Raw genomic sequence first — 16254 nt, forward strand, 5'->3', positions numbered from 1 at the left:
TGGTATATTTCCCTCTATTTTTTTTTTTTTTTTTTGCTGGAAGTTCCGTCAATACCCGCCAACCTTTAAGAGACATCATGCAGCCAGGCCTCTCGGCTTGTGGCCACACCGTCCTGAACGCGCCCGATCTCGTAAGATCTCGAAAGCTAAACGGGGCAGGACCTGGTCAGTACTTGGATGTGTGACCTCCTGGAAATACCAGGTGCTGCAAGCTTTTTACGTCTCCTGGGTAACTTCATCGTAGCTCTTAGTACTCTCTATCTGTCTGGAGGAGATATAATTGAAGTATTGTACACGTACACGGCTACTTTGAACAGCCTTTGCTGCACTGATATTTCTCCCTCCATTTTTCTTTTTTTTTTTTGCTGGAAGTTCGTCAATACCCGCCAACCTTTAAGAGACATCATGCAGCCAGGCCTCTCGGCTTGTGGCCACACCGTCCTGAACGCGCCCGATCTCGTAAGATCTCGAAAGCTAAACGGGGCAGGACCTGGTCAGTACTTGGATGTGTGACCTCCTGGAAATACCAGGTGCTGCAAGCTTTTTACGTCTCCTAGGTAACTTCATCGTAGCTCTTAGTACTATCTTTCTGTCTGGAGGAGATATAATTGAAGTATTGTACACGTACACGGCTACTTTCAACAGCCTTTGCTGCACTGATATTTCTCCCTCCATTTTTCTTTTTTTTTTTTGCTGGAAGTTCGTCAATATCCGCCAACCTTTAAGAGACATCATGCAGCCAGGCCTCTCGGCTTGTGGCCACACCGTCCTGAATGCGCCCGATCTCGTAAGATCTCGGAAGCTAAACGGGGCAGGGCCTGGTCAGTACTTGGATGGCTGACCTCCTAGAAATACCAGGTGCTGCAAGCTTTTTACGTCTCCTGGGTAACTTCATCGTAGCTCTTAATACTCTCTTTCTGTCTGCAGGAGATATAATTGAAGAATTGTACACGTACCCGGCTACTTTCAACACCCTTTGCTGCACTGGAATTTCTCCCTCCATTTCTATTTTTTTTTTTTGCTGGATGTTCCGTCAAAACCCGCCAACCATTAAGAGACATCATGCAGCCCGGCTTTTTGGCTTGCAGCCACACCGTCCTGAACGCCCCCGATCTCATCAGATCTTGGAATTTAAACGGGGCAGGGCCTGGTCAGTACTTGGATGGGTGACCTCCTGGAAATGCCAGGTGCTGCAAGCTTTTTACGTCTCCTGGGTAACTTCATCGTAGCTCTTAATACTCTCTTTATGTCTCCAGGAGAAATAATTGAAGAATTGTACACGTACCCGGCTACTTTCAACACCCTTTCCTGCACTGATATTTTTCCCTCCATTTTTCTATTTTTTTTTTTTTTTTTTTTGCTGGAAATTCCCTCAATACCCGCCAGCCTTTAAGAGACATCATGCAGCCAGGCATCTTGGCTTGCGGCCACACCATCCTGAACTCGCCCGATCTCGTCAGATCTTGGAAGCTAAACGGGGCAGGACCTGGTCGGTACATGAATGTGAGACCTCCTGGAAATACCTGGTGCTGCAAGCTTTTACGTCTCCTGGGTAACTTTATCGTAGCTCTTAATACTCTCTATCTGTCTGGAGGAGATATAATTGAAGTATTATACACGTACCCAGCTACTGTCAACACCCTTTGCTGCACTGATATTTTTCCATCCATTTTTCTTTTTTTTTTTTTTTTTTGCTGGAAGTTCCGTCAATACCCGCCAACCTTTAAGAGACATCATGCAGCCAGGCCTCTCGGCTTGCGGCCACACCGTCCTGAATGCGCCCGATCTCGTCAGATCTCGGAAGCTAAACGGGGCAGGGCCTGGTCAGTACTTGGATGGGAGACCTCCTAGAAATACCAGGTGCTGCAAGCCTTTTACGTCTCCTGGGTAACTTCATCGTAGCTCTTAATACTCTCTTTCTGTCTCCAGGAGATATAATTGAAGTATTGTACACGTACCCAGCTACTGTCAACACCCTTTGCTGCACTGATATTTTTCCATCCATTTTTCTTTTTTTTTTTTTTTTTTTTTGCTGGAAGTTCCGTCAATACCCGCCAACCTTTAAGAGACATCATGCAGCCAGGCCTCTCGGCTTGTGGCCACACCGTCCTGAATGCGCCCGATCTCGTAAGATCTCGGAAGCTAAACGGGGCAGGGCCTGGTCAGTACTTGGATGGCTGACCTCCTAGAAATACCAGGTGCTGCAAGCTTTTTACGTCTCCTGGGTAACTTCATCGTAGCTCTTAATACTCTCTTTCTGTCTGCAGGAGATATAATTGAAGAATTGTACACGTACCCGGCTACTTTCAACACCCTTTGCTGCACTGGTATTTCTCCCTCCATTTCTCTTTTTTTTTTTTGCTGGATGTTCCGTCAAAACCCGCCAACCATTAAGAGACATCATGCAGCCCGGCCTCTTGGCTTGCAGCCACACCGTCCTGAACGCCCCCGATCTCGTCAGATCTTGGAAATTAAACGGGGCAGGGCCTGGTCAGTACTTGGATGGGTGACCTCCTGGAAATGCCAGGTGCTGCAAGCTTTTTACGTCTCCTGGGTAACTTCATCGTAGCTCTTAATACTCTCTTTCTGTCTCCAGGAGATATAATTGAAGAATTGTACACGTACCCAGCTACTGTCAACACCCTTTGCTGCACTGATATTTTTCCATCCATTTTTCTTTTTTTTTTTTTTTTTTGCTGGAAGTTCCGTCAATATCCGCCAGCCTTTAAGAGACATCATGCAGCCAGGCCTCTTGGCTTGTAGTCACACCGTCCTGAACGCGCCCGATCATATCAGATTTCGGAAGCTAAACGGGGCAGGGCCTAGTCAGTACTTGGATGTGTGACCTCCTGGAAATACCAGGTGCTGCAAGCTTTTTACGTCTCCTGGGTAACTTCATCGTAGCTCTTAAAACTCTCTTTCTGTCTCCAGGAGATATAATTGAAGAATTGTACACGTACCCGGCTACTTTCAACACCCTTTGCTGCACTGGTATATTTCCCTCTATTTTTTTTTTTTTTTTTTGCTGGAAGTTCCGTCAATACCCGCCAACCTTTAAGAGACATCATGCAGCCAGGCCTCTCGGCTTGTGGCCACACCGTCCTGAACGCGCCCGATCTCGTAAGATCTCGAAAGCTAAACGGGGCAGGACCTGGTCAGTACTTGGATGTGTGACCTCCTGGAAATACCAGGTGCTGCAAGCTTTTTACGTCTCCTGGGTAACTTCATCGTAGCTCTTAGTACTCTCTTTCTGTCTGGAGGAGATATAATTGAAGTATTGTACACGTACACGGCTACTTTCAACAGCCTTTGCTGCACTGATATTTCTCCCTCCATTTTTCTTTTTTTTTTTTGCTGGAAGTTCGTCAATATCCGCCAACCTTTAAGAGACATCATGCAGCCAGGCCTCTCGGCTTGTGGCCACACCGTCCTGAATGCGCCCGATCTCGTAAGATCTCGGAAGGTAAAAGGGGCAGGGCCTGGTCAGTACTTGGATGGGTGACCTCCTGGAAATACCTGGTGCTGCAAGCTTTTTTGTCTCCTGGGTAACTTCATCGTAGCTCTTAATACTCTCTTTCTGTCTGGAGGAGACATAATTGAAGTATTGTACACGTACCCAGCTACTGTCAACACCCTTTGCTGCACTGATATTTTTCCATGCATTTTTTTTTTTTTTTTTTTTTTTTTTTGCTGGAAATTCCCTCAATACCCGCCAGCCTTTAAGAGACATCATGCAGCCAGGCATCTCGGCTTGCGGCCACACCATCCTGAACTCGCCCGATCTTGTCAGATCTTGGAAGCTAAACGGGGCAGGACCTGGTCGGTACATGAATGTGAGACCTCCTGGAAATACCTGGTGCTGCAAGCTTTTACGTCTCCTGGGTAACTTTATCGTAGCTCTTAATACTCTCTATCTGTCTGGAGGAGATATAATTGAAGTATTGTACACGTACCCAGCTACTGTCAACACCCTTTGCTGCACTGATATTTTTCCATCCATTTTTCTTTTTTTTTTTTTTTTTTGCTGGAAGTTTCGTCAATACCCGCCAACCTTTAAGAGACATCATGCAGCAAGGCCTCTCGGCTTGCAGCCACACCGTCCTGAATGCGCCCGATCTCGTCAGATCTCGGAAGCTAAACGGGGCAGGGCCTCGTCAGTACTTGGATGGGAGACCTCCTAGAAATACCAGGTGCTGCAAGCCTTTTACGTCTCCTGGGTAACTTCATCGTAGCTCTTAATACTCTCTTTCTGTCTCCAGGAGATATAATTGAAGAATTGTACACGTACTAGGATACTTTCAACACCCTTTGCTGCACTGATATTTTTCCCTCCATTTTTCTATTTCTTTTTTTTTTTTTTTTTTTATTGCTGGCAGTTCCGTCAATACCCGCCAGCCTTTAAGAGACATCATGCAGCCAGGCATCTCGGCTTGCGGCCACACCGTCCTGAACGCGTCCGATCTCGTAAGATCTCGGAAACTGAGTGGGGCAGGGCCTGGTCAGTACTTGGATGGGAGACCTCCTGGAAATACCAGGTGCTGCAAGCTTTTTACGTCGGCTGGGTAAGTTTATCGTAGCTCTTAATACTCTCTTTCTGTCTGGAGGAGATATAATTGAAGTATTGTACACGTACCCAGCTACTGTCAACACCCTTTGCTGCACTGATATTTTTCCATCAATATTTTAATTTTATTATTATTTATTTTTTCTGCTGGAAGTTCCGTCAATACCCGCCAACCTTTAAGAGACATCATGCAGCCAGGCGTCTTGGCTTGCGGCCACACTGTCCTGAACGCGCCCCATCTCGTCAGCTCTCGGAAGCTAAACTGGGCAGGGCCTGGTCATTACTTGAATGTGAGACCTTCTGGAAATTCCAGGCGCTGCAAGCTTTTTTCGTCACCTGGGGAACTTCGTCGTAGCTTTTAATACTCTCTTTCTGTCTGGAGGAGATTTAATTGAAGAATTGTACACGTACCTGGCTACTTTCAACACCCTTTGCGGCACTGATTTTTTTCCCTCCGTTTTTCTTTTTTTCTTTTTATTTTTTTATTTGCTGGAAGTTCCGTCAATACCCGCCAGCCTTTAAGAGACATCATGCAGCCAGGCCTCTTGGCTTGCGGCCACACCGTCCTAAATGCCCCCAATCTCGTCAGATCTCGGAAGCTAAACGGGGCAGGGCCTGGTCAGTACTTGGATTGTTGACCTCCTGGAAATACCAGGTCCTGCAAGCTTTTTACGTCTCCTGGGTAACTTCATCGTAGCTCTTAATACTCTCTTTCAGTCTGGAGGAGATTTAATTAAAGAATTGTACACGTACCCGGCTACTTTCAACACCCTTTACTGCACAGATATTTTTCCCTCCATTTTTCTTTTTTCTTTTTTTTTTTGCTGGAAGTTCCGTCAATACCCTCCAGCCTTTAAGAGACATCATGCAGCCAGGCGTCTCGGCTTGTGGCCACACCGTCCTGAATGCGCCCGATCTCGTCAGATCTCGGAAGCTAAACGGGGCAGGGCCTGGTCAGTACTTAGATGGGAGACCTCCTGGAAATACCAGGTGCTGCAAGCTTTTTACTTCTCCTGGGAAACTTTATCGTAGCTCTTAATACTCTCTTTCTGTCTGGAGGAGATATAATTGAAGTATTGTACACGTACCCGGCAACTTTCAACACCCTTTGCTGCACTGATATTTTTGCCTCCATTTTTCTTTTTCTTTTTTTTTTTCTGCTGGAAGTTCCGTCAATACCCTCCAGCCTTTAAGAGACATCATGCAGCCAGGCATCTCGGCTTGCTGCCACACCATCCTGAACGCGCCCGATCTCGTCAGATCTCGGAAGCTAAACGGGGTAGGACCTGGTCAGTACTTGAATGTGAGACCTCCTGGAAATACCTGGTGCTGCAAGCTTTTACGTCTCCTGGGTAACTTTATCGTAGCTCTTAATACTCTCTTTCAGTCTGGAGGAGATATAATTGAAGAATTGTACACGTACCTGGCTACTTTCAAACACTCTCCTGCACTGATATTTTTCCCTCCATTTTTCTATTTTTTTTTTTTTTTTTATGCTGGAAATTCCGTCAATACCCGCCAGCCTTTAAGAGACATCATGCAGCCAGGCCTCTTGGCTTGCGGCCACACCGTCCTAAATGCCCCCAATCTCGTCAGATCTCGGAAGCTAAACGGGGCAGGGCCTGGTCAGTACTTGGATTGTTGACCTCCTGGAAATACCAGGTCCTGCAAGCTTTTTACGTCTCCTGGGTAACTTCATCGTAGCTCTTAATACTCTCTTTCAGTCTGGAGGAGATTTAATTAAAGAATTGTACACGTACCCGGCTACTTTCAACACCCTTTACTGCACAGATATTTTTCCCTCCATTTTTCTTTTTTCTTTTTTTTTTTGCTGGAAGTTCCGTCAATACCCTCCAGCCTTTAAGAGACATCATGCAGCCAGGCGTCTCGGCTTGTGGCCACACCGTCCTGAATGCGCCCGATCTCGTCAGATCTCGGAAGCTAAACGGGGCAGGGCCTGGTCAGTACTTAGATGGGAGACCTCCTGGAAATACCAGGTGCTGCAAGCTTTTTACTTCTCCTGGGAAACTTTATCGTAGCTCTTAATACTCTCTTTCTGTCTGGAGGAGATATAATTGAAGTATTGTACACGTACCCGGCAACTTTCAACACCCTTTGCTGCACTGATATTTTTGCCTCCATTTTTCTTTTTCTTTTTTTTTTTCTGCTGGAAGTTCCGTCAATACCCTCCAGCCTTTAAGAGACATCATGCAGCCAGGCATCTCGGCTTGCTGCCACACCATCCTGAACGCGCCCGATCTCGTCAGATCTCGGAAGCTAAACGGGGTAGGACCTGGTCAGTACTTGAATGTGAGACCTCCTGGAAATACCTGGTGCTGCAAGCTTTTACGTCTCCTGGGTAACTTTATCGTAGCTCTTAATACTCTCTTTCAGTCTGGAGGAGATATAATTGAAGAATTGTACACGTACCCGGCTACTTTCAACACCCTTTCCTGCACTGATATTTTTCCCTCCATTTTTCTATTTTTTTTTTTTTTTTTTATGCTGGAAATTCCGTCAATACCCGCCAGCCTATAAGAGACATCATGCAGCCAGGCGTCTCGGCTTGTGGCCACACCGTCCTGAACGCGCCCGATCTCGTCAGATCTCGGAAGCTAAACGGTGCAGGGCCTCGTCAGTACTTGGATGGGTGACCTCCTGGAAATACCAGGTGCTGCAAGCTTTTTCGTCTCCTGGGTAACTTCATCGTAGCTCTTAATACTCTATTTCTGTCTGGAGGAGATATAATTGAAGAATTGTACACGTACCCGGCTACTTTCAACACCCTTTGCTGCACTGATATTTTTCCCGCCATTTTTATTTTTATTTTTTATTTTTTCTGGAAGTTCCATCAATATCCGCCAGCCTTTAAGAGACATCATGCAACCAGGCATCTCGGCTTGCGGACACACAGACCTGAACGCGCCCGATCTCGTCAGATCTCGGAAACGAAACGGGGCAGGACCTGGTCAGTACTTGAATGTGAGAACTCGTGGAAATACCTGGTGCTGCAAGCTTTTTACGTCTCCTGGGTAACTTTATCATAGCTCTTCATTCTCTTTTTCTGTCTGGAGGAGATATAATTGAAGAATTGTACACGTACCCGACTACTTTAAACACCCTTTGCTGCAGTGGTATTTTTCCCTCCGTTTTTCTTTTTTTTTTTTATTTTGCTGGAAGTTCCGTCAATACCCGCCAACCATTAAGAGACATCATGCAGCCAGGCCTCTCGGCTTGTGTCCACACCGTCCTGAACGCGCTCGATCTCGTCAGATCGCGTAAGCTGAACGGGGCAGGTCCTGGTCAGTACTTGGATGGGTGACCTCCTGGAAATACCAGGTGCTGCAAGCTTTATACGTCTCTTGGGTAACTTCATCGTAGCTCGTAATACTCTCTTTCAGTCTGGAGGAGATATAATTGAAGAATTGTACACGTACCCGGCAACTTTCAACACCCTTTGCTGCACTGATATTTTTCCCTCCATTTTTCTTTTTTCTTTTTTTTTTTGCCGGAAGTTCCGTCAATACCCTCCAGCCTTTAAGAGACATCATGCAGCCAGCTCTCTAGGCTTGCGGCCACACTGACCTGAACGTGCCCGATCTTGTCAGATCTCGGAAGCTAAGCGGGGCAGGGCCTGGTCAATACTTGGATGGGGGACCTCCTGGAAATACCTGGTGCTGCAAGCTTTTTAGTCTCCTGAGTAACTTCATTGTAGCTCTTAATACTCTCTTTCTGTCTGGAGGTGTTATAATTGACGATTTGTACACGTACCCGGCTACTTTCAACACCATTTGCTCCACTGGTATTTTTCCCTCCATTCTTCTTTTTTTTGCTGGAAGGTCCGTCAAAACCCGCCCGCCTTTAAGAGACATCATGCTGCCAGGCCTCTCGGCTTGCGGCCACGCCGTCCTGAACGCGACCGATCTCATCAGATCTCGGAAGCTAAACAGGGCAGGGCCTGGTCAGTACTTGGATGGGTGACCTCCTGGAAATACCAGGTGCTGCAAGCTTTATACGTCTCCTGGGTAACTTCATCGTAGATCTTAATACTCTCTTTCTGTCTGGAGGAGATATAATTGAAGAAATGTACACGTACCCGGCTACTTTCAACACCCTTTGCTGAACTGATATTTTTCCCTCCATTTTTCTTTTTTTATTTGCTGGAAGTTCCCTCAACACCCGTCAGCCTTTAAGAGACATCATGCAGCCAGGCCTCTCGGCTTGTGGCTACACCGTCCTGGACGCACCCCGTCTCGTCAGATCTCGGAAGCTAAACGGGGCATGGCCTAGTCAGTACTTGGATGGGAGATCTCCTAGAAATACCAGGTGCTGCAAGCTTCTTACGTCTCCTGGGTAACTTCATCGTAGCTCTTAATACTCTCTTTCTGTCTGGAGGAGATATAATTGAAGAATTGTACACGTTCCCGGCTACTTTCAACACCCTTTCCTGCACTGTTATTTTTCCCTCCATTTTTTAATTTTTTTATTTTTTATTTTTTGCTGGAAATTCCGTCAATACCCGCCAGCCTTTAAGAGACATCATGCAGCCAGGCATCTCGGCTTGCGGCCACACCGTCCTGAACGTGCCCGATCTCGTCAGACCTTGGAAACTAAACGGGCCAGGGCCTGGTTAGTACTTGGATGGGTGACCTCCAGGAAATACCAGGTGATGCAAGCTTTTTACGTCTCCTGGGTAACTTCATCGTAGCTCTTAATACTCTTTATCTGTCTGGAGGAGATATAATTGAAGTATTGTACACTTTGTCTTAGGGACAGTCTGGCTAGCAGTGACTGAGTGGTTGACAGACGACAAGCAATGGAATGTACGTGCTCTGTGATGTCATAGCAGTCAGCTGAGAGAGGCTCGTGATGTCATCGCTGAGCTGTCTGTCTGTCTGTCTGTCTGTCTGTCTGTCTGTCTCTCTCTCTCTCTTTCTCTCTCTCTCTCTCTCTCTCTTCCTCTCAATTCAATTCATTTGTATTGTCAAAGCAATTGGACATACATACATACATATATATATATATATATATACATACATACATACATACATCCATACATGCTAGAAAGTCATTACAATGTTATCTTAAAGGCTAACTAAGCAGAACATATATCATTATAGAACAGAGTTCATAGGTCAACACATGGTTTTAGGGAACAGGCACGTAGGTCATACCGTTTGACAATGTCTCCAAGGTTCTCATCGTAAATAACAAACAGAAATCAAACTATCTTCTGGGCTGACCTTCTAGCTTGACCGTATCTTTCTTAAGTATACAAGAGAGAAAAACAGGTGTAAGAAAATAATTTCTAATTTTCCTTCTACACATATATACATACATACATACATATGTAGCGTTATGTTGGGTGTATTTGGATAAGAGCATTTGGGCTCTGAGCTGAAGCACTGATCTAAAGAAGACCTCTCCCCCCCCAAAATTATCAGATTTCCTTAGCTCATCAGCTTGGAACTGGTTTGCATCAAAGTGACAGTTTTGGGGAGGATGGCACCGAGAAGAGGCCAAATAGTTTGGAATTCTGCTATGAGATGTCTGGAGAAAGGGGCCTGTAGGTGATAAAAACTCTTTGAAGTGGATGAGAGCCGAAATCCCGACATAGAGCTACGAACCCAGGCCAACCGGCATTTCCAAAAGATGGCATGGATTGACATCAGTCATAAATAAAGCCTCCCTCCAATAGGACACTGGGGGCTGAAACCGAAATCCAATCTCAAGAACTCAGGGACCAATCACCTACTGCTCTGACAGACTATAAGGAACAGCGGACAGTCTTTCTCTCTCTCTCTCTCTCACCTGAACCAGAAACTCGCTGCCACAGCTCAACCTGTAGCTCTGTTGCCAGAACCGGAATCAGAAACCAACCAAGTCTTTGCCGGCAACAGAAGAGTTAAACTGGGAGAAGGAGATTGAGCGAAGAATTATTTTAAAGGACTTTATTAAATAAATAACTTCACAGACCCACCTGATCAGTGGAGTTTTACAGCTGGACAATTGACTAAGTCGACTGAATACGAAAGTGTCAGTCACTTAAATAGCTATTTGAGTCTTAAGAAACTTGACCCTTGGAACAAACAGGGCCCTGCTTTCCTCAAAGACTTCGTCTTCAAGTAACTACGGTGGAACCATGCTTACAAAGAAGATTTTGTGCACAACCTTGGAGCCTTCAAACCAATGGAAAATCTGTTTGGAAAAGACTCTACATTCGCGAAACCCCAACTTCCAGGTGCATCGACTGAGTGGAAGTTCTTGGACAAAGCCGAACCGGACTGCCTTTGTTCCAAACCACACGGACCTCGTGCCGTGTGCTGTTATCTGAGCCCGAAGCCAGAGAGGCCTCTCTGCGACGAAGTTCACATAAGTTTAACAGTTTGGAGTTTGTGATTCATGACATTTGAGAAATCAATTAGAAATGTTAATCTGTGATTCATAACTCTAGAATGTGTAATATCATTTAGTTTTCTTAAATATAAATGTGAGTTGCATTAAACTGTTTTGTTGATAATTTTAGAAATAAAATCTGTCAACGCCGAGAAATATCTTCTCATTCCTGTTTAACTGTTTAGTCTGAAATTGACACAAGTTAATAGACATTAGATTATTGGTGGCCCTGCCTATCCTTAATCATTGAATAATAATCAGTTAAGGGAAATTGTGGTAACAAATAGGATCTTTCTCGGCACCTAAACGTAAATGAGACTGATATATATATAACGAGAAGTTACCTGACATAAATACTAACCTGCGTAGTTATTTAATGTCTGACTAATAATACTAACGAGAGACTCACCTTCGTCTTACTAACCGGTATTGTAGTCAATGTGTTTATAACCTTTTTTGATTAACGATTTGTTAAACGGAATGTACGTGCTCTGTGATGTCATAGCAGTAAGCTGAGAGAGGCTCGTCATGTCATCGCTGAGCTGGCTGGCTGGCTCTCTGTGTGTGTGTGTGTGTGTGTGTGTGTGTGTGTGTGTCTCTCTCTGTCTGTCTGTATGTCTGTCTGTCTGTCTCTCTCTCTCTTACTCTCTCTCTCTCCCTCTCAATTCAATTCATTTGTATTGTCAAAGCAATTGGACATGCATACATACATACATACATATATATGGAAAATAAACAATATGTGTACATCTCTTTCTGCATTAGTGGTGCCCTCACAGATGTGCAAGTTACATGACAGACAGACAGACAGACACACACACACTTTCACACACAGACAGACAGACACAGACACACACAGACACACACACACATACTTTGACAGACAGACAGACAGACACACGCATATTATGGGTCTTTGTTGGGTAGTGAAATGGGTAGCATCAGTCGCAGTGTGGGTAATGTCAGGGAGCCAATCATAGTCCCCGTTATTTGCATATTGTGGCGCAAAGCATTCTGGGAAAAGCAACTTAACACGTTTAGTCATGTATTTGTCCATAGTTTACACATGAGATGAAAGAGACAGTATGACGTATTGAGCACCTGGGATTCCTCATGTGTATGTGAGGGGCAGAGGAACCGGATCCCAAGTGTGCGTCCCAGGTGCTATAGGTTTCAAAGCATGCAGGGGAATAGGCACCCCACCCTGACACCTATAGAAGACTGGATAGGGAGATATAAATAGCAATGGGGAGACTCTTGTACTTGGTGTGGCTCTATCCATATAGTGGGGCCAGCAGGTGCAGCAATAGAAGCTCAGCCTGGGGAGACTGGATTTAGCATTTCCTCTCCATTTTGATAACTATCCATAATCATTTCTGCAAAATACTTCTATGATACCTATGTATGTTTTTTACTTATACTATATTATACTATCAAGTATCAGTGTACACATACAATGTGACCTGTTACATTAATACAGAGGCCACGGAAGGCCAGATCACTAATAGCCACTGTCCCCTGATATTACACTTTTTTACAATCACTTTGGCACTCATTTCAGAACCTTGATACAATACACATCAACCTCAGATAATTTGTTCATTGAACTAAAATGACACAACTTAACATCAAAGTATTACCATTTCAAAATGCAATTCACACATTACATCTGAGATCACTGTCTATTCATTTCATTACAAAGATTTAACTATCAATTGATACAGCTGCTCAAAATGATAAGTGACTGTTGCATTACTCTTAATGCATAATTTTATGGAAACTGACAAACAATATTCCATGTTTCGATCATGAAAGTTTCAGGATAATGAGATCCATTGACATCAATAAACGAGGAGCATGAACCAGTTGGACTACATTATCTATGGATGTAATATTTCATCATCATTCATCATCATGTAGCACTTTTCCACACCATGTTTGCAGTGTGGAAGGAAAGTTAGAAATTTTTTCTCTAATACCTGTTTTTCTCTCTTGTATACTTAAGAAAGATAAGGTCAAGCTAGAAGGTCAGGCCAGAAGGTAGTTTGATTTCTGTTTGTTATTTACGATGAGAATCTTGGAGACAATGTCAAACAGTATGATTGAAGTGCCTGCTCCCTAATCCATGTGTTGATCTATGAACTCTGTCCTATAATGATATAAATTCTGCTTAGCTAACTTTTAAGATAACATAGTAATGACTTTCTGATTATAACCAGCTCTTTGATTTTTGTGTATAAAAGCTCTGACTGTTAAAATGAAGGCAGAGCGACTTTGGGATCTACTTGAGTCACTGTTCCTCTCCACGCTGCGTGTATTAAAGGCATTGCAACTAACGCTCCAACCTGGTTGAAGATGATTGTTCTTCCACATCAGATTTGACATTACTGTATGTATGCAGGCCCTTGTAATTGCTTTTCCAATACTGCCAACTGGTTATTGATGATTGATTTCACATTGTGGTACGAGTATCGAGTGAAATGAGTGCTATCCACCCCAGCAACACAGTGATAACATGGAGCCGGCAAGTCATCCAGGTCACAATAGAGGTCAAGCAGTGGGAGGAGGAAGACGTGGTGGTCAAAGGAATGGAAGGGGACATGCACCCCTTCTGAGAGGTGGTCGTGGGCCTCGTCATAGAGGAGGGCTTAGGCCTCACCAGAGAGGCAGCCATGGGCCTCATTTGAGAGGTGTTGGGGGAACGTGGTAGAGGACAAGGCCACGGACCAGACAGCGGCAGCAACAGCAAATAGTGTCCAGTGAAATCCGAGAAATAGTTGTAGAGCATGTTGTAAATCATGGCATGACCATGACTGAGGCAGCTACAATGATTCAATCAAACCTCAGAATCAACTCAGGAATAACTGTGGCCTCAATCATCAGAAATGTCCGTACTGAGAAGCGGCAAGTCTTCAGCATGCACTAAACATTAGGCTACTCTCAATTGTCAAATGACTGTATACTGCATACCAATGTGTAGCACAGAGTATAGTGTGCCTTTTGAAAGAAATGCAGACAGAGTGAAGCAGCTGATGACTGAGTATGTTCAGGTATGTTCAGTTTCAAGATGCCTCTTGTGAAAAATGGTTGTGAGAACCTGAACCTGAACACAGGGCTGATGGAAATTCAGAAGTACAGTAATCAATCCTTTGTTTTACACTAAGCCAGGTGAGGAACACTGCAGTTGACATTTTACTGTAGTTTTGTTCTTTTTTGTAGCTAATTATTGTTGCATGGCTTCAAAGAAACCTATGGTGTGATTTGATTGTATTGCATCAATACATTTCAGATTTTGTTCAATGATTCCACTGTGTCTGTAGTATTCTCTCTACTAGTCCTTTTACAGTGATGTATTTATGTGTAGTACCATAATGAAACATGTATCACATATTTTGTACTACAATATTTAATGATTGTACGAACAACTACACAGTGAAACTATCGGTATCTTCTGTGTGGGTGATCTAAATAAATGTTACTATGGTATTTCATGATAAATGAATTATTTGAACCAACAAGTCTGCAAGTGCAAGGTTTCTTTAAAGATATGAATGCACAATGCAATGTTTTGAACATTGGACAGCCTGTGTTACAAGTGATGACCGTTTTGAGTTTTGTGTCTAGAGTTTTGAAAAATGACATCAAGGTTCTGAAATGAGTGACAAAGTGATTGTAAAAAACTGTATATTCATCCTATTTAATGTGCTCTTTTAAAATGTACTTTTCTTTTTTATGTTGCCATTTCTGTTCTACCAATGTTTCAGTTGTTAGCCAAAGATTGACAGAGTACATCTCATACACACAGGCCAGACAGCAAGGATTTCTTTTTGAAATTCAATTACAAATGCTGCATGAACTCATCAATACGATTAGAGCTCCTGAAAACTCACTCTACAGCATCTCATTAGCAGTGAAAAGAAACCAAGAAAGTTGGGACAGTCGACTGTTTACCACTATGTAACATCACCTTTTCTTTTAATAACACTTATTAAGCACTTGGGCACTGAAGACACCACTTGGTTAAGTTTAGCAAGCGGGATTTTCCCCCATTCATCCATTATGCATTTCCTCAGCTGCGCAACTGCACAGGGCCTTCGTTGTCTTAATTTGCACTTCATAGTGCGCCACACATTCTCAATTCGGAGACAGGTCAGGACTGCAGGCAGGCCATGCTAGCACCCGCACTCTCTGCCTACGCAACCATGCGCTTGTAATCTGGGCAGAATGTGGTTTGGCGTTATCCTGCTGAAAAATGCAGGGACGTCCCTGGAAAAGACGATGTCTGGATGGCAGCATATGTTGCTCCAAAATGTGTACATCTCTTTCTGCAAAAATGGTGCCCTCACAGATGTGCGAGTTACATGACAGACAGACACTCATACACACTGTCACACCCACACACACACACACACTTTCACAGACAGACACACGCACACACACTCACTTTCACACAGAGACAGACACAAACACAGAGACAGACACACACACACTCACTTTCACACAGAGACACACAAACACATACACTTTCACACAGACACACACACACATACATACATACATACATATATAAGGAAAAGAAACAATACATTTAAAAATCACAAAAAGATGTAATAAAGTACAGAAAATCTAAATGTAATAAAATGTGATCTTTAATACACACAAATATGTATGGCTGGTCGGATGCGTCTTGGACTCGGGTTCCTCTTCATTACGTATAATGCTTTTGCCTTTTGCTATAGCTTTCCGTGGAGGGGATCGTGGGTGAGTTTGTACCATTCTTGGGAGGCTCTGCCTTGTTGGGGCGGAGCTGTGATCCAGGTGAACAGCAGATCGGACATAGGTGGGCATGTGGGCGGAGGAGGAAGGCCGGTCAAGCAAATAAGCTTGCTAAGGTACGCAGCAGCAGCAAGCAGCCCCACCATCCAGTCAGCCAGCCAGTCTGGCTGGCAGTGACTGAGTGGTTGACAGACGGCAAGCAACGGAATGTACGTGCTCTGTGATGTCATAGGAGTCACCTGAGAGAGATGTTTGTGATGTCATCGCTGAGCTGGCTGGCTCTGTGTGTCTTGCTGGCTGTGTGTGTGTGTGTGAGAGAGAGAGAGACTTTTTGACTTTTATCAGACTTCATTGCCTGTTTGCAACACGCAATAATTCATACAAAAGAAAATAAATAAATAAATAAAAAATAGTGTTCCCCTTTGTTTGTCTCCCCCCAACAAGCATTAACTCCGCCACTGATCTGTACACTTTTAAAGAAAGCAACCCAATACACACAACAAAACAACCATCAAATA

General features: G+C 44.2%; 5 non-coding genes and 24 pseudogenes across 5 annotated transcripts; all 29 read left to right on the forward strand.

Annotated features, from left to right (window-relative positions):
* The first annotated feature begins 95 nt into the window (after positions 1-95).
* On the forward strand, positions 96-214 carry LOC136725443 (uncharacterized; annotated as a pseudogene).
* A 209-nt stretch (positions 215-423) lies between these two features.
* On the forward strand, positions 424-542 carry LOC136725444 (uncharacterized; annotated as a pseudogene).
* A 209-nt stretch (positions 543-751) lies between these two features.
* LOC136725401 (uncharacterized) lies at positions 752-870 on the forward strand (annotated as a pseudogene).
* Positions 871-1080: 210 nt separating this feature from the next.
* On the forward strand, positions 1081-1199 carry LOC136725407 (uncharacterized; annotated as a pseudogene).
* Positions 1200-1419: 220 nt separating this feature from the next.
* On the forward strand, positions 1420-1538 carry LOC136725489 (uncharacterized; annotated as a pseudogene).
* Positions 1539-1753: 215 nt separating this feature from the next.
* LOC136725521 (5S ribosomal RNA) lies at positions 1754-1872 on the forward strand. The gene has a single exon (XR_010807580.1). It is a non-coding gene; the product is annotated as a 5S ribosomal RNA (ribosomal RNA).
* Positions 1873-2091: 219 nt separating this feature from the next.
* Positions 2092-2210, forward strand: LOC136725403 (uncharacterized; annotated as a pseudogene).
* Positions 2211-2420: 210 nt separating this feature from the next.
* Positions 2421-2539, forward strand: LOC136725410 (uncharacterized; annotated as a pseudogene).
* A 216-nt stretch (positions 2540-2755) lies between these two features.
* Positions 2756-2874, forward strand: LOC136725469 (uncharacterized; annotated as a pseudogene).
* Positions 2875-3084: 210 nt separating this feature from the next.
* LOC136725445 (uncharacterized) lies at positions 3085-3203 on the forward strand (annotated as a pseudogene).
* A 209-nt stretch (positions 3204-3412) lies between these two features.
* Positions 3413-3531, forward strand: LOC136725411 (uncharacterized; annotated as a pseudogene).
* A 218-nt stretch (positions 3532-3749) lies between these two features.
* Positions 3750-3868, forward strand: LOC136725518 (uncharacterized; annotated as a pseudogene).
* Positions 3869-4083: 215 nt separating this feature from the next.
* On the forward strand, positions 4084-4202 carry LOC136725577 (uncharacterized; annotated as a pseudogene).
* Positions 4203-4428: 226 nt separating this feature from the next.
* Positions 4429-4547, forward strand: LOC136725460 (uncharacterized; annotated as a pseudogene).
* Positions 4548-4770: 223 nt separating this feature from the next.
* On the forward strand, positions 4771-4889 carry LOC136725537 (uncharacterized; annotated as a pseudogene).
* A 223-nt stretch (positions 4890-5112) lies between these two features.
* LOC136725498 (uncharacterized) lies at positions 5113-5231 on the forward strand (annotated as a pseudogene).
* Positions 5232-5447: 216 nt separating this feature from the next.
* On the forward strand, positions 5448-5566 carry LOC136725562 (5S ribosomal RNA). The gene has a single exon (XR_010807603.1). It is a non-coding gene; the product is annotated as a 5S ribosomal RNA (ribosomal RNA).
* Positions 5567-5783: 217 nt separating this feature from the next.
* On the forward strand, positions 5784-5902 carry LOC136725427 (uncharacterized; annotated as a pseudogene).
* A 217-nt stretch (positions 5903-6119) lies between these two features.
* On the forward strand, positions 6120-6238 carry LOC136725499 (uncharacterized; annotated as a pseudogene).
* A 216-nt stretch (positions 6239-6454) lies between these two features.
* Positions 6455-6573, forward strand: LOC136725574 (5S ribosomal RNA). The gene has a single exon (XR_010807614.1). It is a non-coding gene; the product is annotated as a 5S ribosomal RNA (ribosomal RNA).
* Positions 6574-6790: 217 nt separating this feature from the next.
* Positions 6791-6909, forward strand: LOC136725428 (uncharacterized; annotated as a pseudogene).
* Positions 6910-7128: 219 nt separating this feature from the next.
* LOC136725425 (uncharacterized) lies at positions 7129-7247 on the forward strand (annotated as a pseudogene).
* A 215-nt stretch (positions 7248-7462) lies between these two features.
* LOC136725517 (uncharacterized) lies at positions 7463-7581 on the forward strand (annotated as a pseudogene).
* Positions 7582-7796: 215 nt separating this feature from the next.
* Positions 7797-7915, forward strand: LOC136725496 (uncharacterized; annotated as a pseudogene).
* Positions 7916-8131: 216 nt separating this feature from the next.
* On the forward strand, positions 8132-8250 carry LOC136725440 (uncharacterized; annotated as a pseudogene).
* Positions 8251-8455: 205 nt separating this feature from the next.
* LOC136725418 (5S ribosomal RNA) lies at positions 8456-8574 on the forward strand. Its single transcript, XR_010807571.1, has one exon. It is a non-coding gene; the product is annotated as a 5S ribosomal RNA (ribosomal RNA).
* Positions 8575-8783: 209 nt separating this feature from the next.
* Positions 8784-8902, forward strand: LOC136725519 (uncharacterized; annotated as a pseudogene).
* A 221-nt stretch (positions 8903-9123) lies between these two features.
* Positions 9124-9242, forward strand: LOC136725433 (uncharacterized; annotated as a pseudogene).
* Positions 9243-15649: 6407 nt separating this feature from the next.
* On the forward strand, positions 15650-15764 carry LOC136725540 (U5 spliceosomal RNA). The gene has a single exon (XR_010807583.1). It is a non-coding gene; the product is annotated as a U5 spliceosomal RNA (small nuclear RNA).
* The last annotated feature ends 490 nt before the right edge of the window (positions 15765-16254 follow it).

The sequence above is a fragment of the Amia ocellicauda genome, unplaced genomic scaffold (genome assembly GCF_036373705.1).
Source record: "Amia ocellicauda isolate fAmiCal2 unplaced genomic scaffold, fAmiCal2.hap1 HAP1_SCAFFOLD_213, whole genome shotgun sequence".
In the NCBI taxonomy this organism is placed as follows: Eukaryota; Metazoa; Chordata; class Actinopteri; order Amiiformes; family Amiidae; genus Amia; species Amia ocellicauda.